At 48.9% G+C, this 23,327-nt stretch overlaps 50 non-coding genes across 50 annotated transcripts; all 50 read left to right on the top strand.

The window, feature by feature from the left end:
- The first annotated feature begins 12 nt into the window (after positions 1-12).
- trnap-cgg lies at positions 13-84 on the top strand. Its single transcript has one exon. It is a non-coding gene; the product is annotated as a tRNA-Pro (tRNA).
- Positions 85-274: 190 nt separating this feature from the next.
- On the top strand, positions 275-346 carry trnap-cgg. Its single transcript has one exon. It is a non-coding gene; the product is annotated as a tRNA-Pro (tRNA).
- Positions 347-519: 173 nt separating this feature from the next.
- On the top strand, positions 520-591 carry trnap-ugg. Its single transcript has one exon. It is a non-coding gene; the product is annotated as a tRNA-Pro (tRNA).
- Positions 592-702: 111 nt separating this feature from the next.
- Positions 703-774, top strand: trnap-ugg. The gene has a single exon. It is a non-coding gene; the product is annotated as a tRNA-Pro (tRNA).
- Positions 775-1,625: 851 nt separating this feature from the next.
- On the top strand, positions 1,626-1,697 carry trnap-cgg. Its single transcript has one exon. It is a non-coding gene; the product is annotated as a tRNA-Pro (tRNA).
- Positions 1,698-1,870: 173 nt separating this feature from the next.
- Positions 1,871-1,942, top strand: trnap-ugg. Its single transcript has one exon. It is a non-coding gene; the product is annotated as a tRNA-Pro (tRNA).
- Positions 1,943-2,053: 111 nt separating this feature from the next.
- On the top strand, positions 2,054-2,125 carry trnap-ugg. The gene has a single exon. It is a non-coding gene; the product is annotated as a tRNA-Pro (tRNA).
- A 1,113-nt stretch (positions 2,126-3,238) lies between these two features.
- Positions 3,239-3,310, top strand: trnap-cgg. The gene has a single exon. It is a non-coding gene; the product is annotated as a tRNA-Pro (tRNA).
- Positions 3,311-3,483: 173 nt separating this feature from the next.
- On the top strand, positions 3,484-3,555 carry trnap-ugg. The gene has a single exon. It is a non-coding gene; the product is annotated as a tRNA-Pro (tRNA).
- A 111-nt stretch (positions 3,556-3,666) lies between these two features.
- On the top strand, positions 3,667-3,738 carry trnap-ugg. The gene has a single exon. It is a non-coding gene; the product is annotated as a tRNA-Pro (tRNA).
- A 609-nt stretch (positions 3,739-4,347) lies between these two features.
- Positions 4,348-4,419, top strand: trnap-agg. The gene has a single exon. It is a non-coding gene; the product is annotated as a tRNA-Pro (tRNA).
- A 190-nt stretch (positions 4,420-4,609) lies between these two features.
- Positions 4,610-4,681, top strand: trnap-cgg. The gene has a single exon. It is a non-coding gene; the product is annotated as a tRNA-Pro (tRNA).
- A 173-nt stretch (positions 4,682-4,854) lies between these two features.
- On the top strand, positions 4,855-4,926 carry trnap-ugg. Its single transcript has one exon. It is a non-coding gene; the product is annotated as a tRNA-Pro (tRNA).
- A 111-nt stretch (positions 4,927-5,037) lies between these two features.
- trnap-ugg lies at positions 5,038-5,109 on the top strand. The gene has a single exon. It is a non-coding gene; the product is annotated as a tRNA-Pro (tRNA).
- A 1,113-nt stretch (positions 5,110-6,222) lies between these two features.
- On the top strand, positions 6,223-6,294 carry trnap-cgg. The gene has a single exon. It is a non-coding gene; the product is annotated as a tRNA-Pro (tRNA).
- Positions 6,295-6,467: 173 nt separating this feature from the next.
- Positions 6,468-6,539, top strand: trnap-ugg. Its single transcript has one exon. It is a non-coding gene; the product is annotated as a tRNA-Pro (tRNA).
- A 111-nt stretch (positions 6,540-6,650) lies between these two features.
- Positions 6,651-6,722, top strand: trnap-ugg. The gene has a single exon. It is a non-coding gene; the product is annotated as a tRNA-Pro (tRNA).
- Positions 6,723-7,331: 609 nt separating this feature from the next.
- trnap-agg lies at positions 7,332-7,403 on the top strand. The gene has a single exon. It is a non-coding gene; the product is annotated as a tRNA-Pro (tRNA).
- A 190-nt stretch (positions 7,404-7,593) lies between these two features.
- Positions 7,594-7,665, top strand: trnap-cgg. Its single transcript has one exon. It is a non-coding gene; the product is annotated as a tRNA-Pro (tRNA).
- Positions 7,666-7,838: 173 nt separating this feature from the next.
- On the top strand, positions 7,839-7,910 carry trnap-ugg. The gene has a single exon. It is a non-coding gene; the product is annotated as a tRNA-Pro (tRNA).
- A 111-nt stretch (positions 7,911-8,021) lies between these two features.
- Positions 8,022-8,093, top strand: trnap-ugg. The gene has a single exon. It is a non-coding gene; the product is annotated as a tRNA-Pro (tRNA).
- A 347-nt stretch (positions 8,094-8,440) lies between these two features.
- Positions 8,441-8,512, top strand: trnap-agg. The gene has a single exon. It is a non-coding gene; the product is annotated as a tRNA-Pro (tRNA).
- A 190-nt stretch (positions 8,513-8,702) lies between these two features.
- Positions 8,703-8,774, top strand: trnap-cgg. The gene has a single exon. It is a non-coding gene; the product is annotated as a tRNA-Pro (tRNA).
- Positions 8,775-8,947: 173 nt separating this feature from the next.
- trnap-ugg lies at positions 8,948-9,019 on the top strand. The gene has a single exon. It is a non-coding gene; the product is annotated as a tRNA-Pro (tRNA).
- A 111-nt stretch (positions 9,020-9,130) lies between these two features.
- On the top strand, positions 9,131-9,202 carry trnap-ugg. Its single transcript has one exon. It is a non-coding gene; the product is annotated as a tRNA-Pro (tRNA).
- A 609-nt stretch (positions 9,203-9,811) lies between these two features.
- trnap-agg lies at positions 9,812-9,883 on the top strand. The gene has a single exon. It is a non-coding gene; the product is annotated as a tRNA-Pro (tRNA).
- An 871-nt stretch (positions 9,884-10,754) lies between these two features.
- Positions 10,755-10,826, top strand: trnap-agg. Its single transcript has one exon. It is a non-coding gene; the product is annotated as a tRNA-Pro (tRNA).
- A 714-nt stretch (positions 10,827-11,540) lies between these two features.
- trnap-agg lies at positions 11,541-11,612 on the top strand. The gene has a single exon. It is a non-coding gene; the product is annotated as a tRNA-Pro (tRNA).
- A 190-nt stretch (positions 11,613-11,802) lies between these two features.
- On the top strand, positions 11,803-11,874 carry trnap-cgg. The gene has a single exon. It is a non-coding gene; the product is annotated as a tRNA-Pro (tRNA).
- Positions 11,875-12,047: 173 nt separating this feature from the next.
- Positions 12,048-12,119, top strand: trnap-ugg. The gene has a single exon. It is a non-coding gene; the product is annotated as a tRNA-Pro (tRNA).
- A 792-nt stretch (positions 12,120-12,911) lies between these two features.
- Positions 12,912-12,983, top strand: trnap-agg. The gene has a single exon. It is a non-coding gene; the product is annotated as a tRNA-Pro (tRNA).
- Positions 12,984-13,173: 190 nt separating this feature from the next.
- Positions 13,174-13,245, top strand: trnap-agg. The gene has a single exon. It is a non-coding gene; the product is annotated as a tRNA-Pro (tRNA).
- A 452-nt stretch (positions 13,246-13,697) lies between these two features.
- Positions 13,698-13,769, top strand: trnap-agg. The gene has a single exon. It is a non-coding gene; the product is annotated as a tRNA-Pro (tRNA).
- A 190-nt stretch (positions 13,770-13,959) lies between these two features.
- On the top strand, positions 13,960-14,031 carry trnap-agg. The gene has a single exon. It is a non-coding gene; the product is annotated as a tRNA-Pro (tRNA).
- A 452-nt stretch (positions 14,032-14,483) lies between these two features.
- On the top strand, positions 14,484-14,555 carry trnap-cgg. The gene has a single exon. It is a non-coding gene; the product is annotated as a tRNA-Pro (tRNA).
- Positions 14,556-14,728: 173 nt separating this feature from the next.
- trnap-ugg lies at positions 14,729-14,800 on the top strand. The gene has a single exon. It is a non-coding gene; the product is annotated as a tRNA-Pro (tRNA).
- Positions 14,801-14,911: 111 nt separating this feature from the next.
- On the top strand, positions 14,912-14,983 carry trnap-ugg. The gene has a single exon. It is a non-coding gene; the product is annotated as a tRNA-Pro (tRNA).
- A 111-nt stretch (positions 14,984-15,094) lies between these two features.
- Positions 15,095-15,166, top strand: trnap-ugg. Its single transcript has one exon. It is a non-coding gene; the product is annotated as a tRNA-Pro (tRNA).
- A 589-nt stretch (positions 15,167-15,755) lies between these two features.
- On the top strand, positions 15,756-15,827 carry trnap-agg. The gene has a single exon. It is a non-coding gene; the product is annotated as a tRNA-Pro (tRNA).
- A 190-nt stretch (positions 15,828-16,017) lies between these two features.
- Positions 16,018-16,089, top strand: trnap-cgg. The gene has a single exon. It is a non-coding gene; the product is annotated as a tRNA-Pro (tRNA).
- A 173-nt stretch (positions 16,090-16,262) lies between these two features.
- On the top strand, positions 16,263-16,334 carry trnap-ugg. The gene has a single exon. It is a non-coding gene; the product is annotated as a tRNA-Pro (tRNA).
- Positions 16,335-16,445: 111 nt separating this feature from the next.
- On the top strand, positions 16,446-16,517 carry trnap-ugg. The gene has a single exon. It is a non-coding gene; the product is annotated as a tRNA-Pro (tRNA).
- A 530-nt stretch (positions 16,518-17,047) lies between these two features.
- Positions 17,048-17,119, top strand: trnap-ugg. The gene has a single exon. It is a non-coding gene; the product is annotated as a tRNA-Pro (tRNA).
- Positions 17,120-17,708: 589 nt separating this feature from the next.
- trnap-agg lies at positions 17,709-17,780 on the top strand. Its single transcript has one exon. It is a non-coding gene; the product is annotated as a tRNA-Pro (tRNA).
- Positions 17,781-17,970: 190 nt separating this feature from the next.
- trnap-cgg lies at positions 17,971-18,042 on the top strand. The gene has a single exon. It is a non-coding gene; the product is annotated as a tRNA-Pro (tRNA).
- Positions 18,043-18,215: 173 nt separating this feature from the next.
- Positions 18,216-18,287, top strand: trnap-ugg. Its single transcript has one exon. It is a non-coding gene; the product is annotated as a tRNA-Pro (tRNA).
- Positions 18,288-19,059: 772 nt separating this feature from the next.
- On the top strand, positions 19,060-19,131 carry trnap-agg. Its single transcript has one exon. It is a non-coding gene; the product is annotated as a tRNA-Pro (tRNA).
- A 190-nt stretch (positions 19,132-19,321) lies between these two features.
- Positions 19,322-19,393, top strand: trnap-cgg. Its single transcript has one exon. It is a non-coding gene; the product is annotated as a tRNA-Pro (tRNA).
- Positions 19,394-19,749: 356 nt separating this feature from the next.
- Positions 19,750-19,821, top strand: trnap-ugg. Its single transcript has one exon. It is a non-coding gene; the product is annotated as a tRNA-Pro (tRNA).
- A 1,113-nt stretch (positions 19,822-20,934) lies between these two features.
- On the top strand, positions 20,935-21,006 carry trnap-cgg. The gene has a single exon. It is a non-coding gene; the product is annotated as a tRNA-Pro (tRNA).
- Positions 21,007-23,327: the final 2,321 nt, after the last annotated feature.

The raw sequence follows: 23,327 nt of genomic DNA, 5'->3' as shown, positions 1-23,327 counted from the left end.
TCCCTTGCCCCAGGCTCGTTGGTCTAGGGGTATGATTCTCGCTTCGGGTGCGAGAGGTCCCGGGTTCAAATCCCGGACGAGCCCTCTGTTCTGTGAAACTCTGCAACTTTTGCTGCTAGCTGCCACCGGTGAACTGCTGCAGTTCGTTACCCAGGACTTACTTTAGGAAATGTTGATGCGCAGTTGAACCAAGCTGAAAGATTGGTCTTACCTGCAGACCACTCTAAATATTTGTTGTGAAGAAAGGCACTGAATAAAAGGTTCCCTTGCCCCAGGCTCGTTGGTCTAGGGGTATGATTCTCGCTTCGGGTGCGAGAGGTCCCGGGTTCAACTCCCGGACGAGCCCTTCTTTCCGAAACAAACGCCAGACTTTACTGCAAGAATCGACGCTAACGAAACAAACAAAGACGAAACTCTTTTGTTAGCATTGAAGGAAAAGAGCCAATTTTGGACCAGATTTTTTACTTGCTCAGGCCTGCAAGGGGTCCTGACAAAACAAGACCCAGGGGAGCACTCAGCGGCTCGTTGGTCTAGGGGTATGATTCTCGCTTTGGGTGCGAGAGGTCCCGGGTTCAAATCCCGGACGAGCCCTTTTGTGCTTCCTCACCAATTCTTTGTCGGCCTCACTGTCTAACGCGTTTCTGCTGTGGAGATTTAGCCTCAGTTGGATGTATATTTTTTCCCCCTGAGCCATCACATTGCGGCTCGTTGGTCTAGGGGTATGATTCTCGCTTTGGGTGCGAGAGGTCCCGGGTTCAAATCCCGGACGAGCCCGCAGGCGTTACAGGTGCATTTCATTGAAATGTGTTAATTTTCAACTCTCGTCAGTGATCTAGAAAATTATGTTGATGTTTTTTCAGCTAAATTCATAGCCAGTCAAGGCTTGTTGGTCTAGGGTATGATTCTCGCTTAGGGTGCGAGAGGTCCCGGGTTCAAATCCCAGACAAGTCCTTCCCCACGCAACTATTTGTCATTATCAGGTGCTTGTGTCAGCACTGTCTTACCTTTGCTGTACAGCATATAGCCGGCAGCTTTTCTGCAACTAAACAACACTACACCTCCCTTTCCTTTCAGCTAAATATTGCTGCACAGAAGGCTCGACATAAGCGTTTGAGCAGAGTGGCTCGTTGGTCTAGGGGTATGATTCTCGCTTAGGGTGCGAGAGGTCCGGGGTTCAAATCCCGGACGAGACCTTTCCCACGCAACTTTCTGTCAGTATGATGTGTTTGTGTCAGCATCGTCTCTCCTTTGCTGTACAGCATGTAGCCGGCAGCTTTTCTGCAACTCAACACCACCCGACCTGCCTTTCCTTTCAGTTAAATATTGCTGCACAAAACGCTCGACAAAAGCTTTTGCGCAGCGTGGCTCGTAGGTCTAGGGGTATGATTCTCGCTTAGGGTGCGAGAGGTCCCGGGTTCAAATCCCGGACGAGCCCTCTGTTCTGTGAAACTCTGCAACTTTTGCTGCTAGCTGCCACCGGTGAACTGCTGCAGTTCGTTACCCAGGACTTACTTTAGGAAATGTTGATGCGCAGTTGAACCAAGCTGAAAGATTGGTCTTACCTGCAGACCACTCTAAATATTTGTTGTGAAGAAAGGCACTGAATAAAAGGTTCCCTTGCCCCAGGCTCGTTGGTCTAGGGGTATGATTCTCGCTTCGGGTGCGAGAGGTCCCGGGTTCAACTCCCGGACGAGCCCTTCTTTCCGAAACAAACGCCAGACTTTACTGCAAGAATCGACGCTAACGAAACAAACAAAGACGAAACTCTTTTGTTAGCATTGAAGGAAAAGAGCCAATTTTGGACCAGATTTTTTACTTGCTCAGGCCTGCAAGGGGTCCTGACAAAACAAGACCCAGGGGAGCACTCAGCGGCTCGTTGGTCTAGGGGTATGATTCTCGCTTTGGGTGCGAGAGGTCCCGGGTTCAAATCCCGGACGAGCCCTTTTGTGCTTCCTCACCAATTCTTTGTCGGCCTCACTGTCTAACGCGTTTCTGCTGTGGAGATTTAGCCTCAGTTGGATGTATATTTTTTCCCCCTGAGCCATCACATTGCGGCTCGTTGGTCTAGGGGTATGATTCTCGCTTTGGGTGCGAGAGGTCCCGGGTTCAAATCCCGGACGAGCCCGCAGGCGTTACAGGTGCATTTCATTGAAATGTGTTAATTTTCAACTCTCGTCAGTGATCTAGAAAATTATGTTGATGTTTTTTCAGCTAAATTCATAGCCAGTCAAGGCTTGTTGGTCTAGGGTATGATTCTCGCTTAGGGTGCGAGAGGTCCCGGGTTCAAATCCCAGACAAGTCCTTCCCCACGCAACTATTTGTCATTATCAGGTGCTTGTGTCAGCACTGTCTTACCTTTGCTGTACAGCATATAGCCGGCAGCTTTTCTGCAACTAAACAACACTACACCTCCCTTTCCTTTCAGCTAAATATTGCTGCACAGAAGGCTCGACATAAGCGTTTGAGCAGAGTGGCTCGTTGGTCTAGGGGTATGATTCTCGCTTAGGGTGCGAGAGGTCCGGGGTTCAAATCCCGGACGAGACCTTTCCCACGCAACTTTCTGTCAGTATGATGTGTTTGTGTCAGCATCGTCTCTCCTTTGCTGTACAGCATGTAGCCGGCAGCTTTTCTGCAACTCAACACCACCCGACCTGCCTTTCCTTTCAGTTAAATATTGCTGCACAAAACGCTCGACAAAAGCTTTTGCGCAGCGTGGCTCGTAGGTCTAGGGGTATGATTCTCGCTTAGGGTGCGAGAGGTCCCGGGTTCAAATCCCGGACGAGCCCTCTGTTCTGTGAAACTCTGCAACTTTTGCTGCTAGCTGCCACCGGTGAACTGCTGCAGTTCGTTACCCAGGACTTACTTTAGGAAATGTTGATGCGCAGTGGAACCAAGCTGAAAGATTGGTCTTACCTGCAGACCACTCTAAATATTTGTTGTGAAGAAAGGCACTGAATAAATGGTACCCTTGCCCCAGGCTCATTGGTCTAGGGGTATGATTCTCGCTTAGGGTGCGAGAGGTCCCGGGTTCAAATCCCGGACGAGCCCTCTGTTCTGTGAAACTCTGCAACTTTTGCTGCTAGCTGCCACCGGTGAACTGCTGCAGTTCGTTACCCAGGACTTACTTTAGGAAATGTTGATGCGCAGTGGAACCAAGCTGAAAGATTGGCCTTACCTGCAGAACACTCTAAATATTTGTTGTGAAGAAAGGCACTGAATAAAAGGTACCCTTGCCCCAGGCTCGTTGGTCTAGGGGTATGATTCTCGCTTCGGGTGCGAGAGGTCCCGGGTTCAACTCCCGGACGAGCCCTTCTTTCCGAAACAAACGCCAGACTTTACTGCAAGAATCGACGCTAACGAAACAAACAAAGACGAAACTCTTTTGTTAGCATTGAAGGAAAAGAGCCAATTTTGGACCAGATTTTTTACTTGCTCAGGCCTGCAAGGGGTCCTGACAAAACAAGACCCAGGGGAGCACTCAGCGGCTCGTTGGTCTAGGGGTATGATTCTCGCTTTGGGTGCGAGAGGTCCCGGGTTCAAATCCCGGACGAGCCCTTTTGTGCTTCCTCACCAATTCTTTGTCGGCCTCACTGTCTAACGCGTTTCTGCTGTGGAGATTTAGCCTCAGTTGGATGTATATTTTTTCCCCCTGAGCCATCACATTGCGGCTCGTTGGTCTAGGGGTATGATTCTCGCTTTGGGTGCGAGAGGTCCCGGGTTCAAATCCCGGACGAGCCCGCAGGCGTTACAGGTGCATTTCATTGAAATGTGTTAATTTTCAACTCTCGTCAGTGATCTAGAAAATTATGTTGTTGTTTTTTCAGCTAAATTCATAGCCAGTCAAGGCTTGTTGGTCTAGGGTATGATTCTCGCTTAGGGTGCAAGAGGTCCCGGGTTCAAATCCCAGACAAGTCCTTCCCCACGCAACTATTTGTCATTATCAGGTGCTTGTGTCAGCACTGTCTTACCTTTGCTGTACAGCATATAGCCGGCAGCTTTTCTGCAACTAAACAACACCACACCTCCCTTTCCTTTCAGCTAAATATTGCTGCACAGAAGGCTCGACCTAAGCGTTTGAGCAGAGTGCCTCGTTGGTCTAGGGGTATGATTCTCGCTTAGGGTGCGAGAGGTCCCGGGTTCAAATCCCGGACGAGCCCTCTGTTCTGTGAAACTCTGCAACTTTTGCTGCTAGCTGCCACCGGTGAACTGCTGCAGTTCGTTACCCAGGACTTACTTTAGGAAATGTTGATGCGCAGTGGAACCAAGCTGAAAGATTGGTCTTACCTGCAGACCACTCTAAATATTTGTTGTGAAGAAAGGCACTGAATAAAATGTACCCTTGCCCCAGGCTCGTTGGTCTAGGGGTATGATTCTCGCTTAGGGTGCGAGAGGTCCCGGGTTCAAATCCCGGACGAGCCCTCTGTTCTGTGAAACTCTGCAACTTTTGCTGCTAGCTGCCACCGGTGAACTGCTGCAGTTCGTTACCCAGGACTTACTTTAGGAAATGTTGATGCGCAGTGGAACCAAGCTGAAAGATTGGCCTTACCTGCAGAACACTCTAAATATTTGTTGTGAAGAAAGGCACTGAATAAAAGGTTCCCTTGCCCCAGGCTCGTTGGTCTAGGGGTATGATTCTCGCTTCGGGTGCGAGAGGTCCCGGGTTCAACTCCCGGACGAGCCCTTCTTTCCGAAACAAACGCCAGACTTTACTGCAAGAATCGACGCTAACGAAACAAACAAAGACGAAACTCTTTTGTTAGCATTGAAGGAAAAGAGCCAATTTTGGACCAGATTTTTTACTTGCTCAGGCCTGCAAGGGGTCCTGACAAAACAAGACCCAGGGGAGCACTCAGCGGCTCGTTGGTCTAGGGGTATGATTCTCGCTTTGGGTGCGAGAGGTCCCGGGTTCAAATCCCGGACGAGCCCTTTTGTGCTTCCTCACCAATTCTTTGTCGGCCTCACTGTCTAACGCGTTTCTGCTGTGGAGATTTAGCCTCAGTTGGATGTATATTTTTTCCCCCTGAGCCATCACATTGCGGCTCGTTGGTCTAGGGGTATGATTCTCGCTTTGGGTGCGAGAGGTCCCGGGTTCAAATCCCGGACGAGCCCGCAGGCGTTACAGGTGCATTTCATTGAAATGTGTTAATTTTCAACTCTCGTCAGTGATCTAGAAAATTATGTTGATGTTTTTTCAGCTAAATTCATAGCCAGTCAAGGCTTGTTGGTCTAGGGTATGATTCTCGCTTAGGGTGCGAGAGGTCCCGGGTTCAAATCCCAGACAAGTCCTTCCCCACGCAACTATTTGTCATTATCAGGTGCTTGTGTCAGCACTGTCTTACCTTTGCTGTACAGCATATAGCCGGCAGCTTTTCTGCAACTAAACAACACTACACCTCCCTTTCCTTTCAGCTAAATATTGCTGCACAGAAGGCTCGACATAAGCGTTTGAGCAGAGTGGCTCGTTGGTCTAGGGGTATGATTCTCGCTTAGGGTGCGAGAGGTCCGGGGTTCAAATCCCGGACGAGACCTTTCCCACGCAACTTTCTGTCAGTATGATGTGTTTGTGTCAGCATCGTCTCTCCTTTGCTGTACAGCATGTAGCCGGCAGCTTTTCTGCAACTCAACACCACCCGACCTGCCTTTCCTTTCAGTTAAATATTGCTGCACAAAACGCTCGACAAAAGCTTTTGCGCAGCGTGGCTCGTAGGTCTAGGGGTATGATTCTCGCTTAGGGTGCGAGAGGTCCCGGGTTCAAATCCCGGACGAGCCCTCTGTTCTGTGAAACTCTGCAACTTTTGCTGCTAGCTGCCACCGGTGAACTGCTGCAGTTCGTTACCCAGGACTTACTTTAGGAAATGTTGATGCGCAGTGGAACCAAGCTGAAAGATTGGTCTTACCTGCAGACCACTCTAAATATTTGTTGTGAAGAAAGGCACTGAATAAATGGTACCCTTGCCCCAGGCTCATTGGTCTAGGGGTATGATTCTCGCTTAGGGTGCGAGAGGTCCCGGGTTCAAATCCCGGACGAGCCCTCTGTTCTGTGAAACTCTGCAACTTTTGCTGCTAGCTGCCACCGGTGAACTGCTGCAGTTCGTTACCCAGGACTTACTTTAGGAAATGTTGATGCGCAGTGGAACCAAGCTGAAAGATTGGCCTTACCTGCAGAACACTCTAAATATTTGTTGTGAAGAAAGGCACTGAATAAAAGGTACCCTTGCCCCAGGCTCGTTGGTCTAGGGGTATGATTCTCGCTTCGGGTGCGAGAGGTCCCGGGTTCAACTCCCGGACGAGCCCTTCTTTCCGAAACAAACGCCAGACTTTACTGCAAGAATCGACGCTAACGAAACAAACAAAGACGAAACTCTTTTGTTAGCATTGAAGGAAAAGAGCCAATTTTGGACCAGATTTTTTACTTGCTCAGGCCTGCAAGGGGTCCTGACAAAACAAGACCCAGGGGAGCACTCAGCGGCTCGTTGGTCTAGGGGTATGATTCTCGCTTTGGGTGCGAGAGGTCCCGGGTTCAAATCCCGGACGAGCCCTTTTGTGCTTCCTCACCAATTCTTTGTCGGCCTCACTGTCTAACGCGTTTCTGCTGTGGAGATTTAGCCTCAGTTGGATGTATATTTTTTCCCCCTGAGCCATCACATTGCGGCTCGTTGGTCTAGGGGTATGATTCTCGCTTTGGGTGCGAGAGGTCCCGGGTTCAAATCCCGGACGAGCCCGCAGGCGTTACAGGTGCATTTCATTGAAATGTGTTAATTTTCAACTCTCGTCAGTGATCTAGAAAATTATGTTGTTGTTTTTTCAGCTAAATTCATAGCCAGTCAAGGCTTGTTGGTCTAGGGTATGATTCTCGCTTAGGGTGCAAGAGGTCCCGGGTTCAAATCCCAGACAAGTCCTTCCCCACGCAACTATTTGTCATTATCAGGTGCTTGTGTCAGCACTGTCTTACCTTTGCTGTACAGCATATAGCCGGCAGCTTTTCTGCAACTAAACAACACCACACCTCCCTTTCCTTTCAGCTAAATATTGCTGCACAGAAGGCTCGACCTAAGCGTTTGAGCAGAGTGCCTCGTTGGTCTAGGGGTATGATTCTCGCTTAGGGTGCGAGAGGTCCCGGGTTCAAATCCCGGACGAGCCCTCTGTTCTGTGAAACTCTGCAACTTTTGCTGCTAGCTGCCACCGGTGAACTGCTGCAGTTCGTTACCCAGGACTTACTTTAGGAAATGTTGATGCGCAGTGGAACCAAGCTGAAAGATTGGTCTTACCTGCAGACCACTCTAAATATTTGTTGTGAAGAAAGGCACTGAATAAAATGTACCCTTGCCCCAGGCTCGTTGGTCTAGGGGTATGATTCTCGCTTAGGGTGCGAGAGGTCCCGGGTTCAAATCCCGGACGAGCCCTCTGTTCTGTGAAACTCTGCAACTTTTGCTGCTAGCTGCCACCGGTGAACTGCTGCAGTTCGTTACCCAGGACTTACTTTAGGAAATGTTGATGCGCAGTGGAACCAAGCTGAAAGATTGGCCTTACCTGCAGAACACTCTAAATATTTGTTGTGAAGAAAGGCACTGAATAAAAGGTACCCTTGCCCCAGGCTCGTTGGTCTAGGGGTATGATTCTCGCTTCGGGTGCGAGAGGTCCCGGGTTCAACTCCCGGACGAGCCCTTCTTTCCGAAACAAACGCCAGACTTTACTGCAAGAATCGACGCTAACGAAACAAACAAAGACGAAACTCTTTTGTTAGCATTGAAGGAAAAGAGCCAATTTTGGACCAGATTTTTTACTTGCTCAGGCCTGCAAGGGGTCCTGACAAAACAAGACCCAGGGGAGCACTCAGCGGCTCGTTGGTCTAGGGGTATGATTCTCGCTTTGGGTGCGAGAGGTCCCGGGTTCAAATCCCGGACGAGCCCTTTTGTGCTTCCTCACCAATTCTTTGTCGGCCTCACTGTCTAACGCGTTTCTGCTGTGGAGATTTAGCCTCAGTTGGATGTATATTTTTTCCCCCTGAGCCATCACATTGCGGCTCGTTGGTCTAGGGGTATGATTCTCGCTTTGGGTGCGAGAGGTCCCGGGTTCAAATCCCGGACGAGCCCGCAGGCGTTACAGGTGCATTTCATTGAAATGTGTTAATTTTCAACTCTCGTCAGTGATCTAGAAAATTATGTTGTTGTTTTTTCAGCTAAATTCATAGCCAGTCAAGGCTTGTTGGTCTAGGGTATGATTCTCGCTTAGGGTGCAAAAGGTCCCGGGTTCAAATCCCAGACAAGTCCTTCCCCACGCAACTATTTGTCATTATCAGGTGCTTGTGTCAGCACTGTCTTACCTTTGCTGTACAGCATATAGCCGGCAGCTTTTCTGCAACTAAACAACACCACACCTCCCTTTCCTTTCAGCTAAATATTGCTGCACAGAAGGCTCGACCTAAGCGTTTGAGTAGAGTGGCTCGTTGGTCTAGGGGTATGATTCTCGCTTAGGGTGCGAGAGGTCCCGGGTTCAAATCCCGGACGAGCCCTCTGTTCTGTGAAACTCTGCAACTTTTGCTGCTAGCTGCCACCGGTGAACTGCTGCAGTTCGTTACCCAGGACTTACTTTAGGAAATGTTGATGCGCAGTGGAACCAAGCTGAAAGATTGGCCTTACCTGCAGAACACTCTAAATATTTGTTGTGAAGAAAGGCACTGAATAAAAGGTACCCTTGCCCCAGGCTCGTTGGTCTAGGGGTATGATTCTCGCTTCGGGTGCGAGAGGTCCCGGGTTCAACTCCCGGACGAGCCCTTCTTTCCGAAACAAACGCCAGACTTTACTGCAAGAATCGACGCTAACGAAACAAACAAAGACGAAACTCTTTTGTTAGCATTGAAGGAAAAGAGCCAATTTTGGACGAGATTTTTTACTTGCTCAGGCCTGCAAGGGGTCCTGACAAAACAAGACCCAGGGGAGCACTCAGCGGCTCGTTGGTCTAGGGGTATGATTCTCGCTTTGGGTGCGAGAGGTCCCGGGTTCAAATCCCGGACGAGCCCTTTTGTGCTTCCTCACCAATTCTTTGTCGGCCTCACTGTCTAACGCGTTTCTGCTGTGGAGATTTAGCCTCAGTTGGATGTATATTTTTTCCCCCTGAGCCATCACATTGCGGCTCGTTGGTCTAGGGGTATGATTCTCGCTTTGGGTGCGAGAGGTCCCGGGTTCAAATCCCGGACGAGCCCGCAGGTGTTACAGGTGCATTTCATTGAAATGTGTTAATTTTCAACTCTCGTCAGTGATCTAGAAAATTATGTTGTTGTTTTTTCAGCTAAATTCATAGCCAGTCAAGGCTTGTTGGTCTAGGGTATGATTCTCGCTTAGGGTGCAAGAGGTCCCGGGTTCAAATCCCAGACAAGTCCTTCCCCACGCAACTATTTGTCATTATCAGGTGCTTGTGTCAGCACTGTCTTACCTTTGCTGTACAGCATATAGCCGGCAGCTTTTCTGCAACTAAACAACACCACACCTCCCTTTCCTTTCAGCTAAATATTGCTGCACAGAAGGCTCGACCTAAGCGTTTGAGCAGAGTGCCTCGTTGGTCTAGGGGTATGATTCTCGCTTAGGGTGCGAGAGGTCCCGGGTTCAAATCCCGGACGAGCCCTCTGTTCTGTGAAACTCTGCAACTTTTGCTGCTAGCTGCCACCGGTGAACTGCTGCAGTTCGTTACCCAGGACTTACTTTAGGAAATGTTGATGCGCAGTGGAACCAAGCTGAAAGATTGGTCTTACCTGCAGACCACTCTAAATATTTGTTGTGAAGAAAGGCACTGAATAAAATGTACCCTTGCCCCAGGCTCGTTGGTCTAGGGGTATGATTCTCGCTTAGGGTGCGAGAGGTCCCGGGTTCAAATCCCGGACGAGCCCTCTGTTCTGTGAAACTCTGCAACTTTTGCTGCTAGCTGCCACCGGTGAACTGCTGCAGTTCGTTACCCAGGACTTACTTTAGGAAATGTTGATGCGCAGTGGAACCAAGCTGAAAGATTGGTCTTACCTGCAGACCACTCTAAATATTTGTTGTGAAGAAAGGCACTGAATAAAAGGTACCCTTGCCCCAGGCTTGTTGGTCTAGGGGTATGATTCTCGCTTAGGGTGCGAGAGGTCCCGGGTTCAAATCCCGGACGAGCCCGCAGGTGTTACAGGTGCATTTCATTGAAATGTGTTAATTTTCAACTCTCGTCAGTGATCTAGAAAATTATGTTGTTGTTTTTTCAGCTAAATTCATAGCCAGTCAAGGCTTGTTGGTCTAGGGTATGATTCTCGCTTAGGGTGCAAGAGGTCCCGGGTTCAAATCCCAGACAAGTCCTTCCCCACGCAACTATTTGTCATTATCAGGTGCTTGTGTCAGCACTGTCTTACCTTTGCTGTACAGCATATAGCCGGCAGCTTTTCTGCAACTAAACAACACCACACCTCCCTTTCCTTTCAGCTAAATATTGCTGCACAGAAGGCTCGACCTAAGCGTTTGAGCAGAGTGCCTCGTTGGTCTAGGGGTATGATTCTCGCTTAGGGTGCGAGAGGTCCCGGGTTCAAATCCCGGACGAGCCCTCTGTTCTGTGAAACTCTGCAACTTTTGCTGCTAGCTGCCACCGGTGAACTGCTGCAGTTCGTTACCCAGGACTTACTTTAGGAAATGTTGATGCGCAGTGGAACCAAGCTGAAAGATTGGTCTTACCTGCAGACCACTCTAAATATTTGTTGTGAAGAAAGGCACTGAATAAAATGTACCCTTGCCCCAGGCTCGTTGGTCTAGGGGTATGATTCTCGCTTAGGGTGCGAGAGGTCCCGGGTTCAAATCCCGGACGAGCCCTCTGTTCTGTGAAACTCTGCAACTTTTGCTGCTAGCTGCCACCGGTGAACTGCTGCAGTTCGTTACCCAGGACTTACTTTAGGAAATGTTGATGCGCAGTGGAACCAAGCTGAAAGATTGGTCTTACCTGCAGACCACTCTAAATATTTGTTGTGAAGAAAGGCACTGAATAAAAGGTACCCTTGCCCCAGGCTTGTTGGTCTAGGGGTATGATTCTCGCTTAGGGTGCGAGAGATCCCGGGTTCAAATCCCGGACGAGCCCTCTGTTCTGTGAAACTCTGCAACTTTTGCTGCTAGCTGCCACCGGTGAACTGCTGCAGTTCGTTACCCAGGACTTACTTTAGGAAATGTTGATGCGCAGTGGAACCAAGCTGAAAGATTGGTCTTACCTGCAGACCACTCTAAATATTTGTTGTGAAGAAAGGCACTGAATAAAAGGTACCCTTGCCCCAGGCTCGTTGGTCTAGGGCTATGATTCTCGCTTAGGGTGCGAGAGGGCCCGGGTTCAAATCCCGGACGAGCCCTCTGTTCTGTGAAACTCTGCAACTTTTGCTGCTAGCTGCCACCGGTGAACTGCTGCAGTTCGTTACCCAGGACTTACTTTAGGAAATGTTGATGCGCAGTGGAACCAAGCTGAAAGATTGGTCTTACCTGCAGACCACTCTAAATATTTGTTGTGAAGAAAGGCACTGAATAAAAGGTACCCTTGCCCCAGGCTCGTTGGTCTAGGGGTATGATTCTCGCTTAGGGTGCGAGAGGTCCCGGGTTCAAATCCCGGACGAGCCCTCTGTTCTGTGAAACTCTGCAACTTTTGCTGCTAGCTGCCACCGGTGAACTGCTGCAGTTCGTTACCCAGGACTTACTTTAGGAAATGTTGATGCGCAGTGGAACCAAGCTGAAAGATTGGTCTTACCTGCAGACCACTCTAAATATTTGTTGTGAAGAAAGGCACTGAATAAAAGGTACCCTTGCCCCAGGCTCGTTGGTCTAGGGGTATGATTCTCGCTTCGGGTGCGAGAGGTCCCGGGTTCAACTCCCGGACGAGCCCTTCTTTCCGAAACAAACGCCAGACTTTACTGCAAGAATCGACGCTAACGAAACAAACAAAGACGAAACTCTTTTGTTAGCATTGAAGGAAAAGAGCCAATTTTGGACCAGATTTTTTACTTGCTCAGGCCTGCAAGGGGTCCTGACAAAACAAGACCCAGGGGAGCACTCAGCGGCTCGTTGGTCTAGGGGTATGATTCTCGCTTTGGGTGCGAGAGGTCCCGGGTTCAAATCCCGGACGAGCCCTTATGTGCTTCCTCACCAATTCTTTGTCGGCCTCACTGTCTAACGCGTTTCTGCTGTGGAGATTTAGCCTCAGTTGGATGTATATTTTTTCCCCCTGAGCCATCACATTGCGGCTCGTTGGTCTAGGGGTATGATTCTCGCTTTGGGTGCGAGAGATCCCGGGTTCAAATCCCGGACGAGCCCGCAGGCGTTACAGGTGCATTTCATTGAAATGTGTTAATTTTCAACTCTCGTCAGTGATCTAGAAAATTATGTTGTTGTTTTTTCAGCTAAATTCATAGCCAGTCAAGGCTTGTTGGTCTAGGATATGATTCTCGCTTAGGGTGCGAGAGGTCCCGGGTTCAAATCCCAGACAAGTCCTTCCCCACGCAACTATTTGTCATTATCAGGTGCTTGTGTCAGCACTGTCTTACCTTTGCTGTACAGCATATAGCCGGCAGCTTTTCTGCAACTAAACAACACCACACCTCCCTTTCCTTTCAGCTAAATATTGCTGCACAGAAGGCTCGACATAAGCGTTTGAGCAGAGTGGCTCGTTGGTCTAGGGGTATGATTCTCGCTTAGGGTGCGAGAGGTCCGGGGTTCAAATCCCGGACGAGCCCTCTGTTCTGTGAAACTCTGCAACTTTTGCTGCTAGCTGCCACCGGTGAACTGCTGCAGTTCGTTACCCAGGACTTACTTTAGGAAATGTTGATGCGCAGTGGAACCAAGCTGAAAGATTGGTCTTACCTGCAGACCACTCTAAATATTTGTTGTGAAGAAAGGCACTGAATAAAATGTACCCTTGCCCCAGGCTCGTTGGTCTAGGGGTATGATTCTCGCTTAGGGTGCGAGAGGTCCCGGGTTCAAATCCCGGACGAGCCCTCTGTTCTGTGAAACTCTGCAACTTTTGCTGCTAGCTGCCACCGGTGAACTGCTGCAGTTCGTTACCCAGGACTTACTTTAGGAAATGTTGATGCGCAGTGGAACCAAGCTGAAAGATTGGTCTTACCTGCAGACCACTCTAAATATTTGTTGTGAAGAAAGGCACTGAATAAAAGGTACCCTTGCCCCAGGCTCGTTGGTCTAGGGGTATGATTCTCGCTTAGGGTGCGAGAGGTCCCGGGTTCAAATCCCGGACGAGCCCTCTGTTCTGTGAAACTCTGCAACTTTTGCTGCTAGCTGCCACCGGTGAACTGCTGCAGTTCGTTACCCAGGACTTACTTTAGGAAATGTTGATGCGCAGTGGAACCAAGCTGAAAGATTGGTCTTACCTGCAGACCACTCTAAATATTTGTTGTGAAGAAAGGCACTGAATAAAAGGTACCCTTGCCCCAGGCTCGTTGGTCTAGGGCTATGATTCTCGCTTAGGGTGCGAGAGGTCCCGGGTTCAAATCCCGGACGAGCCCTCTGTTCTGTGAAACTCTGCAACTTTTGCTGCTAGCTGCCACCGGTGAACTGCTGCAGTTCGTTACCCAGGACTTACTTTAGGAAATGTTGATGCGCAGTGGAACCAAGCTGAAAGATTGGTCTTACCTGCAGACCACTCTAAATATTTGTTGTGAAGAAAGGCACTGAATAAAAGGTACCCTTGCCCCAGGCTCGTTGGTCTAGGGGTATGATTCTCGCTTAGGGTGCGAGAGGTCCCGGGTTCAAATCCCGGACGAGCCCTCTGTTCTGTGAAACTCTGCAACTTTTGCTGCTAGCTGCCACCGGTGAACTGCTGCAGTTCGTTACCCAGGACTTACTTTAGGAAATGTTGATGCGCAGTGGAACCAAGCTGAAAGATTGGTCTTACCTGCAGACCACTCTAAATATTTGTTGTGAAGAAAGGCACTGAATAAAAGGTACCCTTGCCCCAGGCTCGTTGGTCTAGGGGTATGATTCTCGCTTAGGGTGCGAGAGGTCCCGGGTTCAAATCCCGGACGAGCCCTCTGTTCTGTGAAACTCTGCAACTTTTGCTGCTAGCTGCCACCGGTGAACTGCTGCAGTTCGTTACCCAGGACTTACTTTAGGAAATGTTGATGCGCAGTGGAACCAAGCTGAAAGATTGGTCTTACCTGCAGACCACTCTAAATATTTGTTGTGAAGAAAGGCACTGAATAAAAGGTACCCTTGCCCCAGGCTCGTTGGTCTAGGTGTATGATTCTCGCTTAGGGTGCGAGAGGTCCCGGGTTCAAATCCCGGACGAGCCCTCTGTTCTGTGAAACTCTGCAACTTTTGCTGCTAGCTGCCACCGGTGAACTGCTGCAGTTCGTTACCCAGGACTTACTTTAGGAAATGTGTATGCGCAGTTGAACCAAGCTGAAAGATTGGTCTTACCTGCAGACCACTCTAAATATTTGTTGTGAAGAAAGGCACTGAATAAAAGGTACCCTTACCCCAGGCTCGTTGGTCTAGGGGTATGATTCTCGCTTCGGGTGCGAGAGGTCCCGGGTTCAACTCCCGGACGAGCCCTTCTTTCCGAAACAAACGCCAGACTTTACTGCAAGAATCGACGCTAATGAAACAAACAAAGACGAAACTCTTTTGTTAGCATTGAAGGAAAAGAGCCAATTTTGGACCAGATTTTTTACTTGCTCAGGCCTGCAAGGGGTCCTGACAAAACAAGACCCAGGGGAGCACTCAGCGGCTCGTTGGTCTAGGGGTATGATTCTCGCTTTGGGTGCGAGAGGTCCCGGGTTCAAATCCCGGACGAGCCCTTTTGTGCTTCCTCACCAATTCTTTGTCGGCCTCACTGTCTAACGCGTTTCTGCTGTGGAGATTTAGCATCAGTTGGATGTATATTTTTTCCCCCTGAGCCATCACATTGTGGCTCGTTGGTCTAGGGGTATGATTCTCGCTTTGGGTGCGAGAGGTCCCGGGTTCAAATCCCGGACGAGCCCTTTTGTGCTTCCTCACCAATTCTTTGTCGGCCTCACTGTCTAACGCTTTTCTGCTGTGGAGATTTAGCCTCAGTTGGATGTATATTTTTTCCCCCTGAGCCATCACATTGCGGCTCGTTGGTCTAGGGGTATGATTCTCGCTTTGGGTGCGAGAGGTCCCGGGTTCAAATCCCGGACGAGCCCGCAGGCGTTACAGGTGCATTTCATTGAAATGTGTTAATTTTCAACTCTCGTCAGTGATCTAGAAAATTATGTTGTTGTTTTTTCAGCTAAATTCATAGCCAGTCAAGGCTTGTTGGTCTAGGGTATGATTCTCGCTTAGGGTGCGAGAGGTCCCGGGCTCAAATCCCAGACAAGTCCTTCCCCACGCAACTATTTGTCATTATCAGGTGCTTGTGTCAGCACTGTCTTACCTTTGCTGTACAGCATATAGCCGGCAGCTTTTCTGCAACTAAACAACACCACACCTCCCTTTCCTTTCAGCTAAATATTGCTGCACAGAAGGCTCGACATAAGCGTTTGAGCAGAGTTGCTCGTTGGTCTAGGGGTATGATTCTCGCTTAGGGTGCGAGAGGTCCGGGGTTCAAATCCCGGACGAGACCTTTCCCACGCAACTTTCTGTCAGTATGATGTGTTTGTGTCAGCACCGTCTCTCCTTTCCTGTACAGCATGTAGCCGGCAGCTTTTCTGCAACTCAACACCACCCGACCTGCCTTTCCTTTCAGTTAAATATTGCTGCACAAAACGCTCGACAAAAGCTTTTGCGCAGCGTGGCTCGTTGGTCTAGGGGTATGATTCTCGCTTAGGGTGCGAGAGGTCCCGGGTTCAAATCCCGGACGAGCCCTCTGTTCTGTGAAACTCTGCAACTTTTGCTGCTAGCTGCCACCGGTGAACTGCTGCAGTTCGTTACCCAGGACTTACTTTAGGAAATGTTGATGCGCAGTGGAACCAAGCTGAAAGATTGGTCTTACCTGCAGACCACTCTAAATATTTGTTGTGAAGAAAGGCACTGAATAAAAGGTACCCTTACCCCAGGCTCGTTGGTCTAGGGGTATGATTCTCGCTTCGGGTGCGAGAGGTCCCGGGTTCAACTCCCGGACGAGCCCTTCTTTCCGAAACAAACGCCAGACTTTACTGCAAGAATCGACGCTAATGAAACAAACAAAGACGAAACTCTTTTGTTAGCATTGAAGGAAAAGAGCCAATTTTGGACCAGATTTTTTACTTGCTCAGGCCTGCAAGGGGTCCTGACAAAACAAGACCCAGGGGAGCACTCAGCGGCTCGTTGGTCTAGGGGTATGATTCTCGCTTTGGGTGCGAGAGGTCCCGGGTTCAAATCCCGGACGAGCCCTTTTGTGCTTCCTCACCAATTCTTTGTCGGCCTCACTGTCTAACGCGTTTCTGCTGTGGAGATTTAGCATCAGTTGGATGTATATTTTTTCCCCCTGAGCCATCACATTGTGGCTCGTTGGTCTAGGGGTATGATTCTCGCTTTGGGTGCGAGAGGTCCCGGGTTCAAATCCCGGACGAGCCCGCAGGCGTTACAGGTGCATTTCATTGAAATGTGTTAATTTTCAACTCTCGTCAGTGATCTAGAAAATTATGTTGTTGTTTTTTCAGCTAAATTCATAGCCAGTCAAGGCTTGTTGGTCTAGGGTATGATTCTCGCTTAGGGTGCGAGAGGTCCCGGGTTCAAATCCCAGACAAGTCCTTCCCCACGCAACTATTTGTCATTATCAGGTGCTTGTGTCAGCACTGTCTTACCTTTGCTGTACAGCATATAGCCGGCAGCTTTTCTGCAACTAAACAACACCACACGTCCCTTTCCTTTCAGCTAAATATTGCTGCACAAAAGGCTCGACATAAGCGTTTGAGCAGAGTGGCTCGTTGGTCTAGGCGTATGATTCTCGCTTAGGGTGCGAGAGGTCCGGGGTTCAAATCCCGGACGAGACCTTTTGTGCTTCCTCACCAATTCTTTGTCGGCCTCACTGTCTAACGCGTTTCTGCTGTGGAGATTTAGCATCAGTTGGATGTATATTTTTTCCCCCTGAGCCATCACATTGTGGCTCGTTGGTCTAGGGGTATGATTCTCGCTTTGGGTGCGAGAGGTCCCGGGTTCAAATCCCGGACGAGCCCGCAGGCGTTACAGGTGCATTTCATTGAAATGTGTTAATTTTCAACTCTCGTCAGTGATCTAGAAAATTATGTTGTTGTTTTTTCAGCTAAATTCATAGCCAGTCAAGGCTTGTTGGTCTAGGGTATGATTCTCGCTTAGGGTGCGAGAGGTCCCGGGTTCAAATCCCAGACAAGTCCTTCCCCACGCAACTATTTGTCATTATCAGGTGCTTGTGTCAGCACTGTCTTACCTTTGCTGTACAGCATATAGCCGGCAGCTTTTCTGCAACTAAACAACACCACACGTCCCTTTCCTTTCAGCTAAATATTGCTGCACAAAAGGCTCGACATAAGCGTTTGAGCAGAGTGGCTCGTTGGTCTAGGCGTATGATTCTCGCTTAGGGTGCGAGAGGTCCGGGGTTCAAATCCCGGACGAGACCTTTCCCACGCAACTTTCTGTCTGTATGATGTGATTGTGTCAGCACCGTCTCTCCTTTGCTGTACAGCATGTAGCCGGCAGCTTTTCTGCAACTCAACACCACCCGACCTGCCTTTCCTTTCAGTTAAATATTGCTGCACAAAACGCTCGACAAAAGCTTTTGCGCAGCGTGGCTCGTTGGTCTAGGGGTATGATTCTCGCTTAGGGTGCGAGAGGTCCCGGGTTCAAATCCCGGACGAGCCCTCTGTTCTGTGAAACTCTGCAACTTTTGCTGCTAGCTGCCACCGGTGAACTGCTGCAGTTCGTTACCCAGGACTTACTTTAGGAAATGTTGATGCGCAGTGGAACCAAGCTGAAAGATTGGTCTTACCTGCAGACCACTCTAAATATTTGTTGTGAAGAAAGGCACTGAATAAAAGGTACCCTTGCCCCAGGCTCGTTGGTCTAGGGGTATGATTCTCGCTTCGGGTGCGAGAGGTCCCGGGTTCAACTCCCGGACGAGCCCTTCTTTCCGAAACAAACGCCAGACTTTACTGCAAGAATCGACGCTAACGAAACAAACAAAGACGAAACTCTTTTGTTAGCATTGAAGGAAAAGAGCCAATTTTGGACCAGATTTTTTACTTGCTCAGGCCTGCAAGGGGTCCTGACAAAACAAGACCCAGGGGAGCACTCAGCGGCTCGTTGGTCTAGGGGTATGATTCTCGCTTTGGGTGCGAGAGGTCCCGGGTTCAAATCCCGGACGAGCCCTTTTGTGCTTCCTCACCAATTCTTTGTCGGCCTCACTGTCTAACGCGTTTCTGCTGTGGAGATTTAGCCTCAGTTGGATGTATATTTTTTCCCCCTGAGCCATCACATTGCGGCTCGTTGGTCTAGGGGTATGATTCTCGCTTTGGGTGCGCGAGGTCCCGGGTTCAAATCCCGGACGAGCCCGCAGGCGTTACAGGTGCATTTCATTGAAATGTGTTAATATTCAACTCTCGTCAGTGATCTAGAAAATTATGTTGTTGTTTTTTCAGCTAAATTCATAGCCAGTCAAGGCTTGTTGGTCTAGGGTATGATTCTCGCTTAGGGTGCGAGAGGTCCCGGGTTCAAATCCCAGACAAGTCCTTCCCCACGCAACTATTTGTCATTATCAGGTGCTTGTGTCAGCACTGTCTTACCTTTGCTGTACAGCATATAGCCGGCAGCTTTTCTGCAACTAAACAACACCACACTTCCCTTTCCTTTCAGCTAAATATTGCTGCACAGAAGGCTCGACATAAGCGTTTGAGCAGAGTGGCTCGTTGGTCTAGGGGTATGATTCTCGCTTAGGGTGCGAGAGGTCTGGGGTTCAAATCCCGGACGAGACCTTTCCCACGCAACTTTCTGTCAGTATGATGTGTTTGTGTCAGCACCGTCTCTCCTTTGCTGTACAGCATGTAGCCGGCAGCTTTTCTGCAACTCAACACCACCCGACCTGCCTTTCCTTTCAGTTAAATATTGCTGCACAAAACGCTCGACAAAAGCTTTTGCGCAGCGTGGCTCGTTGGTCTAGGGGTATGATTCTCGCTTAGGGTGCGAGAGGTCCCGGGTTCAAATCCCGGACGAGCCCTCTGTTCTGTGAAACTCTGCAACTTTTGCTGCTAGCTGCCACCGGTGAACTGCTGCAGTTCGTTACCCAGGACTTACTTTAGGAAATGTTGATGCGCAGTGGAACCAAGCTGAAAGATTGGTCTTACCTGCAGACCACTCTAAATATTTGTTGTGAAGAAAGGCACTGAATAAAAGGTACCCTTGCCCCAGGCTCGTTGGTCTAGGGGTATGATTCTCGCTTCGGGTGCGAGAGTTCCCGGGTTCAACTCCCGGACGAGCCCTTCTTTCCGAAACAAACGCCAGACTTTACTGCAAGAATCGACGCTAACGAAACAAACAAAGACGAAACTCTTTTGTTAGCATTGAAGGAAAAGAGCCAATTTTGGACCAGATTTTTTACTTGCTCAGGCCTGCAAGGGGTCCTGACAAAACAAGACCCAGGGGAGCACTCAGCGGCTCTTTGGTCTAGGGGTATGATTCTCGCTTTGGGTGCGAGAGGTCCCGGGTTCAAATCCCGGACGAGCCCTTTTGTGCTTCCTCACCAATTCTTTGTCGGCCTCACTGTCTAACGCGTTTCTGCTGTGGAGATTTAGCCTCAGTTGGATGTATATTTTTTCCCCCTGAGCCATCACATTGCGGCTCGTTGGTCTAGGGGTATGATTCTCGCTTTGGGTGCGAGAGGTCCCGGGTTCAAATCCCGGACGAGCCCGCAGGCGTTACAGGTGCATTTCATTGAAATGTGTTAATTTTCAACTCTCGTCAGTGATCTAGAAAATTATGTTGTTGTTTTTTCAGCTAAATTCATAGCCAGTCAAGGCTTGTTGGTCTAGGGTATGATTCTCGCTTAGGGTGCGAGAGGTCCCGGGTTCAAATCCCAGACAAGTCCTTCCCCACGCAACTATTTGTCATTATCAGGTGCTTGTGTCAGCACTGTCTTACCTTTGCTGTACAGCATATAGCCGGCAGCTTTTCTGCAACTAAACAACACCACACCTCCCTTTCCTTTCAGCTAAATATTGCTGCACAGAAGGCTCGACATAAGCGTTTGAGCAGAGTGGCTCGTTGGTCTAGGGGTATGATTCTCGCTTAGGGTGCGAGAGGTCCGGGGTTCAAATCCCGGACGAGACCTTTCCCACGCAACTTTCTGTCAGTATGATGTGTTTGTGTCAGCACCGTCTCTCCTTTGCTGTACAGCATGTAGCCGGCAGCTTTTCTGCAACTCAACACCACCCGACCTGCCTTTCCTTTCAGTTAAATATTGCTGCACAAAACGCTCGACAAAAGCTTTTGCGCAGCGTGGCTCGTTGGTCTAGGGGTATGATTCTCGCATAGGGTGCGAGAGGTCCCGGGTTCAAATCCCGGACGAGCCCTCTGTTCTGTGAAACTCTGCAACTTTTGCTGCTAGCTGCCACCTGTGAACTGCTGCAGTTCGTTACCCAGGACTTACTTTAGGAAATGTTGATGCGCAGTGGAACCAAGCTGAAAGATTGGTCTTACCTACAGACCACTCTAAATATTTGTTGTGAAGAAAGGCACTGAATAAAAGGTACCCTTGCCCCAGTCTCGTTGGTCTAGGGGTATGATTCTCGCTTAGGGTGCGAGAGGTCCCGGGTTCAAATCCCGGATGAGCCCTCTGTTCTGTGAAACTCTGCAACTTTTGCTGCTAGCTGCCACCGGTGAACTGCTGCAGTTCGTTACCCAGGACTTACTTTAGGAAATGTTGATGCGCAGTGGAACCAAGCTGAAAGATTCGTCTTACCTGCAGACCACTCTAAATATTTGTTGTGAAGAAAGGCACTGAATAATAAGTACCCTTGGCCCAGGCTCGTTGGTCTAGGGGTATGATTCTCGCTTCGGGTGCGAGAGGTCCCGGGTTCAACTCCCGGACGAGCCCTTCTTTCCGAATCAAACGCCAGACTTTACTGCAAGAATCGACGCTAACGAAACAAACAAAGACGAAACTCTTTTGTTAGCATTGAAGGAAAAGAGCCAATTTTGGACCAGATTTTTTACTTGCTCAGGCCTGCAAGGGGTCCTGACAAAACAAGACCCAGGGGAGCACTCAGCGGCTCGTTGGTCTAGGGGTATGATTCTCGCTTTGGGTGCGAGAGGTCCCGCGTTCAAATCCCGGACGAGCCCTTTTGTGCTTCCTCACCAATTCTTTGTCGGCCTCACTGTCTAACGCGTTTCCTCTGTGGAGATTTAGCCTCAGTTGGATGTTTATTTTTTCCCCCTGCGCCATCACATTGCGGCTCGTTGATCTAGGGGTATGATTCTCGCTTTGGGTGCGAGAGGTCCTGGGTTCAAATCCCGAACGAGCCCACAGGCGTTACAGGTGCATTTCATTGAAATGTGTTAACCCTTTAGGCGGAAGAGGTTTTTTTCCGAAACGATCAATTTTGACATCTTAATTTCAAAAGGCTATATCTTAAAAGTGATAAGAGATAGAGACTTTCTGTAAATTAGAGAAATATTAAGGATGACCCAAAGTTTATGTAGAGATTAAATGTTTATATCTAATTTGCATATTATGACGTCATATGGTGGCGGCCATCTTGGATTATAGAATTTTCATGAAAAGTCGCATGTTTGAATGATAAAATGCACCACTTCTTTCCCCCCAAAATGTCCCTCACCTTCTGTATGCTATATTGCACAATACTGAATGCTCAGGTAAATAGTAAGTAGTGAACAAACTGTAAATCATTACTAATAAATGGCAGAAACAAACCAAATGCATGTAGCGGTAGACTGGCCTTTTGCTGTAGAGATTTTCCATTTACTACATACAGTAGGCACTCTGATTCCATGTATGGGCCACATATATATTATTCAGATGACACACAAACACAAGTAGACAAGACCTGTTTAGTTCAAAAGCTCATTTGCCACGGCAAGGCACAGATCAGGAGTGAGATGACGAGACAAGACAAGAGACAATGTTAGTATTTTTTTTCTTTTTGTTGATGTTTTTTTGTTTTGTTTTTCTTAGCTGACAAAGACACACACATCACAAGGACATGAACACACAAAAAGGAACACATAGTGTACTGTATGTCCTAAATGATCAGGGAAGTAGATAGCAAATCAACAGTGTAAATCATTACTAAATGGCTGACATTTTTTTTTTTATGTAGCAGGCCTTTTGCTGTAGAGATAATGACTCCCTATCCCTATCCATACAGGGCCGGCATTCCCATCATCTTGTGATAGACTATGCATGACCTAATGTGTGTGTGTGTGTGTGTGGGAGAGGGAGAGAGCGTGTCACCACCTCCACCATGCGAGCAGCATGGCCAGATCTGCCTCGCGCGCGCCGAGTGGAGAGAATTTGCGCAGCTCGGACTAGGCCTACTGTCATTCTCATTGCGACTCCCCACACTGCCACTACGTTCCCCCCTAACTGTCCTATGAGCACTTCGACCTCGTCTAACATACCCAGTGGCATTAGACAAAGGCTCCACCATGTTACTGTCGCCGCGATTGTGGAGAGGCACACGTTCAGAAGACAGAAGCTAGCGCTATGGATATTAGGCTACCTCCAGCCTCGTTCGCCACACCACTAACACCCTGCTAACTTCCCGATGAACACTCCGAACCCGTGAAACATTATTCCCACCAGTGACATTGGGCAAACGATTCAACGTTTGTGCTTGGTGTAAACTAAACTATGGAGTAAACTCTCACTTTGTCCAGCTGCATCATTGCAAGGCAGGGACGCATCTGAAGCCTCACTAAACGAATCACCGTCATTTTCTGAAGGCAGATATTCCCCTTCAGAATCAGGGTCCGCGAATAGAAGACCCAACACTTCATTTCAGGTAAACTTTTTTGATGCCATTAGACGATAATCTAATGCAAATACTCGCTGACGTTGACAATATCGCTCTGACAAAGTGGCTCACACGCACACTAGCTCCGGTATTTCATGCACTGATTCAATGAGCTGTAGCTAGAAAGTTTTGTTTAAAGCGTGTCCTTTTTTCGACTCGGGGATGACGTATGACATGTCTGCCATCTAGTGGAGTGGAAGTCGAACGAAATATGACACCCTATTTGACTAAATCGGCCGTTTTACTCAGTGCCGCATCTTGTTGACTATAGTCGCCTATGGCGCCTAGAGGGTTAATTTTCAACTCTCGTCAGTGATCTAGAAAATGATGTTGTTGTTTTTTTAGCTAAATTCATAGCCAGTCAAGGCTTGTTGGTCTAGGG

The sequence above is a fragment of the Alosa sapidissima genome, chromosome 8, assembly GCF_018492685.1.
Source record: "Alosa sapidissima isolate fAloSap1 chromosome 8, fAloSap1.pri, whole genome shotgun sequence".
NCBI lineage: Eukaryota > Metazoa > Chordata > Actinopteri > Clupeiformes > Clupeidae > Alosa > Alosa sapidissima.
Note: the sequence above shows the minus strand (reverse complement) of the source record. Positions and strands in the feature narration are given on the sequence as shown.